At 34.1% G+C, this 10,411-nt stretch overlaps 1 long non-coding RNA gene across 1 annotated transcript; it reads left to right on the plus strand.

The window, feature by feature from the left end:
• Positions 1-1,076: 1,076 nt before the first annotated feature.
• On the plus strand, positions 1,077-2,910 carry LOC127874232 (uncharacterized). Its single transcript, XR_008046724.1, has 3 exons — positions 1,077-1,185; positions 1,479-1,598; positions 2,108-2,910. It is a non-coding gene; the product is annotated as an uncharacterized LOC127874232 (long non-coding RNA).
• The last annotated feature ends 7,501 nt before the right edge of the window (positions 2,911-10,411 follow it).

Here is a 10,411-nt window from a genome sequence, read left to right on the forward strand (position 1 = left end):
TGTGATAAAATACGTGTACAATTAATAGATTCAAGTTCATATAATGAGATTTATATGCGACCTTTCAAAACACCCTTATTTGAAAAAAAGTGTTGACAAGATACCACGTGTCCGTTCAAGGCGAGTTCCATAGTGCTCGCTGAATAATCATTGCTGACAAACCGTCCGATTATTAACAAATATTTAGATGTTTAGAGGATGGTGGCTAAGTTGTTTGCGGATATACAGTTTATATTTGTTTGATTTGAATATAAGGATACACCTATCAAAGTAATCGTCAATTAAATTAAAAACAACTAACTTTATTAACAAAAATGGCCGTCAAAATATGCTACATGTAAATACATCTTTACATATTTAAGCGCTTTTACGATTTGTAGTAGCATTAATATTGTTGATATATTGCCAAAACAATTCCGAAGATACTGTCCAATAAATCTTGCTCACGCATATATCATGCGATGGCATTCAAACACCATTCAAAGCTGTCCATAACATTGTTATGTAGGAAATGTTGAAATGACTAACCGGATCTTTTATAAAACGTTAAAAATGCAACTAAACATCATTACGTAGAATTAAAACTTAAGTTATACATTCAATATTATTACCGTACGTTTCGTGTTCCGATTCGTGTATATTGTTTTAAAATTAATACATATGTCGTAAAGCAACATATATAAAACATGATACAACCTGTCTGCGTTGGTAATTGTGGTGTCAGCTTGTGCCATTTTCTGCACTACGGAGCTCCCGGATCTGACCATCTTATGTGAACACTTAAACGTTTACCAATTAGGGCCAATCAGAAAGTGTGTACGTTTTTCTTTATTCTCGATTAACATAGAATAAAATCATGGACATTGTTTGACGTTGTTTGTTCAGACGCATTGACGACACGTTACAATTAGAAACACGTCCGGTTATGAGGTTTCATATTTACGCTAGACCACAACAGTGTCGCAATATTGAGAAACATAAAATAACACTAATTAATGCAAATATATTCGTCACAAATTTGTAATTTGATTGGATATAATACGCTTACCAATAGTTCTGCGTGTATAAGTAGACGTTCAAATACGTTCGCGCATTCAATACGCTCTGCATTGGACTAAAACACAACGGATTGCGAAATGTTTCGACTAGTATTACCATTGTGTCTTTTGGTTTGCGCTACAGCAGGTAAATTAATTTTTGTCTTCCAGCACGTTTCAAATTCAAAGTAAAAGTTGCATTGTAGTAAAAGTTACAACAATAGAAAAAGTAGTTGCAGTTTTAATATGCCTATTTACATTAAAATAAGTAATAACAAGTATTTGTAAAATAAGTAAGCCAAAGTAAAACACGTAACACAAGAAAGTAGTTAAAGTACTACTACTAGAAGTAGTAGAGGTGGTTGTGTTTGTAATGGTGTTGGTGGTAGTTGTTGTTCTCCGTCTGCATACATTTGATTGATATTTGGAGTGTTTCATTAGCTGTTTCAGGCAAGAGGAATTCCTGTCCATCAGGAGATATAGGGCCAGCTTGTGACAAAAAGAATCCCTGCAAATCTGGATACACTTGCGTTTGGCGAAAGTGTTGCCGAAATGCTATCGGTATGCCAATTATACAAGTTTTAACATATGTCTGTTCATCAATCAAAATGTTTAAACTAATAAATATTTCGCTTTTCAGAAGGTTTCTGAAAAAGAAAACGGTTATCATTTGCATAGCCTTAAACACGCAACAGTTTTTTGATCACCCTTAAATATAGTTGTCGAACGGTAGCGTTTGTTCACAGGACCCAGCCTCAAACCATGGCAATGGAAAACTCTTACTTACCTGTCGTTTGACAACTCATTTTAACAATCAAATCTTGATAGAAAAAAGGTATTGTTGTGATAATGCTTAAATTGAAAGTGACAAACACGTGCTATATTTCCATGCCGCCATTACTTTATAATATCATATATCTTTTAAGCTTGTTGAGTAAATAATTTAGCAGCTTTTGTCTTAATTTCGTATCGCTTTCTTGAAAAAAACACACAATAGTTCTCATAAATTCAACATCATTAAAGTTATAGTATTAAAAGTGTAATTTATAATGAGTAAACGTGTATTGCAGTGAACGAGTGTCCCGCCCACATTATGTTGAGACCCGAAAATTGCAAGACACCATCACACCAGTGCACAACCGATGCGGATTGCCGCAAAGGGCAGCTATGCTGCACTTCACCGTGTGAAAGATATTGCAAAGGTCCTGGATTTCCCGGATAAGATGTCCAATAGGAATCCCTGGTTTTTCGAAATCGGAAAAAGACGCATGGACTGTTTTCATACCTTTCTTTATAACAGAAATTTGAAAGTTCTTAAATATTTTTTTGATTAATACTAACGTTTATGTTAAATAAAGTCTTGAACGTAATATTAAATTGATTTATATTAATTATATACTTTTTAGTTGATACAACAACATTGTTTAGGTGAAATGAAAATATACAAAATTACACACACAATTTTATTACTTTGGTGGAAATATAACTAGAAACATATTCATATTCGCGTTTGCTCAACACATATTTAACACACGTTGTCAATGTCACTTCATTGGTTAACATTGTACGGTATAATTATTCGTTAAATAGTATCTTGTGTTGTGTTTTCCTGGCCTGATACCAAGTCAGTGATTATATTCAGACGTCATTTCAGAAACATTAACCAAACCGTTTCTGTCGAGTTTGGCTTTTTGTCAAACAAACACTGAAGATAACAATAAATGTTTACATTATTGTGAAAATCAATTTAATATTCCTTATTTACCATTTTAAAGACACGCATTCGTTACAAATGCGTGTGCTGGTGTTCGTTATGATTATATAAATTTATATCGGAAATACGTTAACCCAATAAATCACAGTTCAACTTTCACTGAATTATCTGTTTATGCAGTAATAATGAAATATAAAATGAATGGAGCATCCCAGATATATTTCAGCCTGACTCTTAAGTATTATGGAAAATCATCAGACCAATCTAGGCTAGTTATTTTATTATTTCCGATGGTTTATAGAGAACTATCAGTGAATTAAAACCGATAATTCACGGTTTCAAACAGTGAAAATTAACAGTGAAAATTAACAATGACTGCGTCACTCGTGAAAATATTATTGTCTATGATCACTGGTGAATTAAAATCGATATTCCACCGAAAACAATTATTCTCTATACATTAGATCAAACGACTTGATCATTTAATACTATTTTGTTCCAACGTATGCATTGATTCAGTTGTAAGTGTATCAGCACTTTTTTTGCTCAGGAAGCCAGAGTTTATAAGGTCAAGAAAAACCGACTGAAGATTCCAAACCTGCAAGATGCATGGTCGTGTCGCTTTTGTAGTCACAAATGCATGTTATTGTTTTACGGTCGTTTTGTTTACGTGTTGTTTTCTATTTTTGCCCTTCAGTCAACAAACATGACATAATGATTGTGCCATGCAAATATAGTAAGGGTTCGGCTTATTGCTGTTATTTCGTTCTAATAAGTCATCTTTACATACACTATTGCGCCACTGTAACGTTTAACGTTTATACTCGAAACTAATACCAACCGCAGATTGCAAAATTGACCTTTATATCGATTAAATAAAGTTAGTAAACAATTTCAACAAGATATATTTAAACACATATTTACAAAAACTTTGTTTACAAATTTTAACGACATCAGTGCATTAACTTCCAACGACCGAAACCTTTTGTCCGTACGATGACATCGTCGTGGAATAGTATTGGTTGCCATTAAGTTTTAAAACACATAAACGTAAATTAAGATTTAATATTAAGCCTAACCTTTGTAAAATTAACTTCGTTGCTCATAGAGAATTCCAAAAGTTTAGTGTTAGCCTGAATAATATGTAACCTGACTTGTATGATGTATATCGGTATCGTAAGACGAAAACTTGAAATTAATGTATTTAACAATGCCATTAATTTTTTTATTTAAAAAAGGTAAAAAAGATAAGCTTACGGTAAATTTCATATGAGCTCTGTTCTGAGAAAACTGGGCATAATGCATGTGCGTAAAGTGTCGCTAATAGTATACATTGCTAATCAGGGACGACACTTTCCGCTTTTATGACATTTTTGTTAAAATGAAGTCTCTTCTTAGCAAAAAATCCAATTTAGGCGGAAAGTGTCGTCCCTGATTAGCCTGTGCGGACTCCACAGGCTAATTTGGGACGACACTTTACGAACATGCATTATGCCCAGTTTTCTCAGAACGCGACTCATATGTACTAGCTATTTCAGGAAGCAGCTCAGAACCACATTCGTTAACCAAAATTCGATTCATTCATCCTGTTCGAGTTATTCGGATTACAAAGTGTAGCCATCTTTTAACGTGTTTCTATCTCATGAACGTTTAGTTACGTTATATTTATATAAAAACACTGCTGCATAATTACTACAAAAGCCGACTTTGTCAGTTGCATATTTATTACAAGATTTAATTTAGTACATAACATCATTACATTTTGATCTACTATCTTTGAACAATACAAAACATATGAAAGAAACAATGCACCAATATAAATGGAATTTAATGGCCATATGTCGGAATATAATTTACCTCAGATATGAACTAGAGTATAATAAAACCCCAGCTATAGACTAGCCCTACAATTTAGGCATGTCGTGGAGGCGACCGGAAGTACTCCCCTAAAGATATCCCAAATCCAGTTGCACTATTAATTTAGCTCCTCGTTTATGCAATCATCGCCAAAAGATAAGGTACCGCATTCGCATAAGCTCACATTTATTTATGCAACTGGTTCGGAAATGGATAACATTGTATTTGCGCAGACGCTAAGGCTACAGCGCCCGGCAAAAGACATTCTCGGTACGGCGTACTGTACATTGCACAGTGCAACCTACAGTAATATATTGGCATAGCCTCACTATTTTCGAAAGCCGAAAAGAGATATACCATGTACACATAGGCACTCCGTGCCATCAAGTAAGTACTAGAACGCCCATACTATACCACAATTAATTGTGAAAGCATTTCTGCCATCCACACACTGACTAGCAATATGTGACGACAAAATCCTACAGTGACCTTCCGGACGTATTTATATCATTATATAATTACATATTTATAATTGTTATGCTTCCGGTCACGTCACAACATAGACTTTCCGCATGCTTTGTATTAATTATTATAAAGACTCACCCGCTGAATGAAAAATACATGTCGAATCCGACGTCAGATAAATGAACGCCATCATTCCTAAAAAGAAACTCGGTGTTTTCAACTCAACGTTGATTAAAAAAAACACTCACAGAGCGCATCACTTTGCGACAAAATGGATGAACATGTTTCCATTTCATATCTATTGCTTTGTTTTCCGTTTCTGGAGACTTCAAATTTAATATTGGCACAATGTCTGTCCAGACTATGATAGTCACCGGAAACGAAGTATTGAAATATTTAGTTGTGTCTTGAAATCGTTTAAATGAGACTTGAATGTTATGTCGGACCGAACAATTACCCCCTTAATGGACTAATAATACTATCGATGGCATCTGGAATTGGGCGGGGAGCTGCATCTGGTGTACGGCACCTTCTCACCCCATGATACCGGGGCGGTTTCCACCGCATCCCTTCAACGCTGTCTGGCCCTCGGTTGAATGATCGATCGCCGCCCGCATCGCCCGTCCCTCTCTCTGTCCACATTCCGCTACTGCTAACCTCGCTCGTCTTCGCACGCTGCGAACATTACGCAGCATTGTAGAACTAGTTATGTGGCTATGTGTTAACACGATTGGTAAGTTAACATTATTCAGCAAAGGGACGAGATATGTCGAACCCGAAGCTTATATACCGTTTGTAGACGTCACAAAGTCATTACTAAAATCGTCGTCTGCGTGTATCTTATTAACGATACGAGATTTGAACATTTATCTTAAACCGACGACACTTCTTTGCTACTTCAGATAATATTTATCATTATTTATAGAAATTATTCTTTAATAAATTAAAAAAAAATGAATGAATTTTTTTAACAATCAGACGCCCATGATATACACTTAACACACATAAGCACATTCTTCGTTGATGTACATATATCTAAAACTATATAATGGTATGTTATTAATTAATTTCAAATACCATAAATAACTGAAAAATATATGAACAAACCATATGCATATTTAATTAACCACTATGTAGTTTGGTATATGCTTATAGTATTCATAAATGTTGTCTACAAAATGTTGAGATGCAAAACCAACTTCCACTGAGCACTGCACGCCTCCTGCGCTCATTCTTATGTGTCTCAAATGTCTTGCTCTCGATTCAAGGGCGGCTCTTGATGAGACATGCAAATCCTTTAAGTTCGAAGCGCAGCTGCAAAAAAGCATTCATTTGTATATAAATTACAGTTAAATGTCGTAATTCAATATACAACACTAACGCGCATTTGCTAAACACCACTGTTGTACTCGTTATTGTTAGTTTCATGGAGATTACATGTTAGTGGAGATGATATGTTTAATTGAATCTTACCAATTTCAACACCAAGTGTACACGACGTTGTACATGCCTGTCCATTTTTGGACAATGCCGAACCAATGCATCATTAGGACAATAACACTTTATGCGTATAGACACATTTTAAGAAGCTATTGTTATTTGCAGAAAGAACGATATGTTGATAATGTCCACATTTTTTTCATTGAAAGATACGTTATAAAATCAAATGTTTGTGGTTTGTCGTTTGCGTTGATACACAGAATATTTCACCGTTATTGTTGATGATAATTTAACTGTTTTCCTGGTGGTGACATCCCCAGTAAGAGTTGTTAATTACGTGGGCATCAACATTTCAGTAACAGGACGTACTTAGTGTGGCATGAACGTGTTCCGTTTAAGCATGTGCATGTTTATGTTGATCACATTGATCGTAGTTTTGACGAATCGTGAATATATCATTTAAGAGGAGCATTTGATACACAACAATGTCATAAGAGCTTTTAAAACAATGTCGTGCACTAAAGATAAATTGAATTTTGACTGACAAGAAACAGAAAATAAACAGAAACATACTATTTACTCGCATCAATTTCAGAGTCAACACAAATCTGCAAATTAGTAAACCAAAAACTCGTCCTTACGAAGCAAATCACTCCCATTAAGGCCTCGAGAGCGTTTCAATAAGCCTCATGCTTTCAATGCAATCGAGCTAAAATAAATAGGTTTAACCGTATTAAGGCCCTTGCGATATTGGAATTATTGATTATTTGACACAAAATTAGAAACGAATCAATTGTTTATTCAACATTTTAGTCTGACACACGATACCAAGCTAAGAATGTTTCAGTATAAATATATTATGCAAATTAGTTAGTTAAAGTTAGAGTTGTTTTATTGCTATGTGGTTTAACACAATCCAATATTTGTGTGATGAATGTAGTAAGTCAGCAGATTCGAATGTGCGTATGTTTTGGGAATGTCCCGCAATTCAACAGTTTTGGAACGTTTTTAAGGTGTATATCGAACAAACTGCAAATTAGCCGTTTATTTCAAATATTGATGATGAACAAGTAAGATTCTGTAACGTTTCAGTAGGTCATTCAAACATGTCACATATTGGTAATTGTTATCATATTGTTGGCAATATCTTTTTTTTTAAAGATCTGAACAGCATACCCACTATAAATCTTATATATCTGAACAGCATACCCACTATAAATCTTATATATCTGAACAGCATACCCACTATAAATCATATTGAAACATATCTTTAGAATAGGCGTAACGTATAGGAACGAAAGTCTTTTTATAAAGATAAAATAGAAACTTTTAGGACAATGTGGAACAGTTTATTAACATCATTCATTTATTTGTCGACTTGTATATAATTATTATTTTTCTACAGTCTCGTGTTAGATTTTCGACAGAAATGTTTGTGGTATTGTTTCATTTTATTTTTTATTGCTATTACTGCATGCGTGTAATTATAGTGTTTATAAATCAATACATATGTAAAGTAATAACACAGAAAAATAGAAACAGAAATAAAAGTAGGTCGGCTTTATCATTCTCGGACGCGTTAGTCAAACTTTTCACTTTCGTTCAATTATATTTTGTATTGAAAAACTGTTGATTTAGCGCCACAAGATGCCGGCATGTTACTGTCGCATGCGGTATTAGATACATTGACTTCCCTGATGGAGACAATGCGCATTGTAAACCCGAGACAACAATGCTGGCTACAGCTTTAGCCAACGGTGTCGCGCCAACGGTGTCGATGTTTCGTCTCGTGTCTGTGATTTAAAAAAAGGTATAAATATGCATTGTCTAATGATGAACATTTACCACCCCTAGTAATGAAAACGTTCATATTGGTACAGAACATATGATTGATTAGAGAATATTCGCAATAAACATGGACCCATTCGTTCCCTGGTAAAATGTACTTATATTTCAAATACATGTGAAAGGGATCTTTTCACGCTTTGGTAAATTGACAAAATTGAAAAAAGTTGTTTCAGATTCGCAAATTTTCGTTTTATTTATGATATTTGTGAGGAAACAGTAATACTGAACATTTACCATGGTCTAATATAGCCATTATATGCATCTTTTGACGATTTTAAAACCTAAAAATATAAAGCGTTGCAACGCGAAACGATTGAATAATTTTGAGAGTTCTGTTTTTGTCGTTAAATTTTGTGAAACTACGAAGATTGCTTATATAAGGTATAAAATACTTCATGTATATGTATTCGGCGGAATAGCTCAGTAGGCTAAAGCGTTTTTACTTCAGGACTCTGGCAGGACTCCAGGGGTCACTGGTTCGAAACCTGGTCCGGGCAATGTTCTTTTCCTTTTTTTAATTTTATTCTTGATTTTTTACTGGAGCTTTTACGATCCAATGTTTACATTTATCGATATAAAGCATTTAATGAATAAGTTAAAAAATGCCAAAATCTGTGAAAAGGCCCCTTTAAATATGATCTAGGAACATATCCCTGATGGTTAATATTACAACGTTGTATAATATACTTGGTATATATGATAATTTTATTACAATTAAAATTTCTTCCATATGGTATGTGGTTTCCTTTTGATTGCAAAATAACTTTTTATTTGAACAATAGCATTTTATATTAACACTAGTTACTAGAATTAATATAACACCATTTGACCCGTCAGAGGCTTTCCCGCTATCACCAACGACTCTGTCGTGTTGCGTGATCGATTGCGCCTTTAGGGAGTTCATGTGGTAGATGAAATGAACGTTCTGTGAAAAGGCCATTGAGTGATTTGCTTCGCGGATGGAGCTACAACTGTTCATAGTGTCGTCAAATCGTATCAAAATCATTAAAGGGTTGTATTTGATACAAAACAATTGTATTACAACCTTTAACCCATTTCTGCCTAGCGTCTAGAAAAAGGCCTTGGCAAACAGCGTGGACCCTGATGAGACGCCGCATGTTTGCTTGAAGGAATTTCTGTAAGAAATATTCTGAATATAGAAATAAATATACTAGACATCCCTTTTTGGATATAAATTGATCCAATTTAGAAGGATGGGAGAGTCCACTAGGCATAAATGGGTTAAAACCATGTCATACAATACAGATTTACCAACGTGAGACTGACTTGATTTATCACCTGAGGGCTGAGTTGAAACATAATTGTTACTAGTACTAGTATTGCATACAGAGTTAGGGATTATGTTATAGACATGTTTTTATGGAATTGGATTTTGGTCACCATTCTCTGACAAGTTAGGTATTTGCATATTTTTTTTATTAAGTAATGTTTCGAGAACCCGCTGTTAAGAGCCACATAATATTTACATGCTACTGAGACAAAATAGTAGGCCGATGTGTTTGGTTGGTTGACAGTGTATTTTTTAGAATGAAGGGACCCACTGCCATTCAAACGGAAGTTTCTATTTATTTACCGAGCAAAATACACGTTAACACATTACTTAAATCTCTTTTAAGTCTCTTTTCTAATTAGAGTAATATTTGAAAAGATATTACATCTGAACATATTAATTAAAGATATTATATAGTGGAACATTACCATAATAGTTCTTATAATAGTAAAAAAAATCAACAAAACGAAATAAAACCTCTACATGATACATGCTTTAACATCTGCTGTCCATACTCTAACGTAGCGTATGGTTCAACATTGCGGTTATAGACATATTATATTAAAGATTACATTTCTAGGTGATTAACCAAATGTAATGCAATTGATTAATCGCATTAAATAAACAAGCAGATTTGGGTCAGTCACATGAATAATAATAATTGCAAATTAATGACGCTGAAGATGTATTCCGGCGTCCATTGAAAGGTAGACACAAAATCTAAATTACATACAAAATGTATCACTAATAAAAATAGTC

This window comes from Dreissena polymorpha, chromosome 3 (genome assembly GCF_020536995.1).
Source record: "Dreissena polymorpha isolate Duluth1 chromosome 3, UMN_Dpol_1.0, whole genome shotgun sequence".
NCBI lineage: Eukaryota > Metazoa > Mollusca > Bivalvia > Myida > Dreissenidae > Dreissena > Dreissena polymorpha.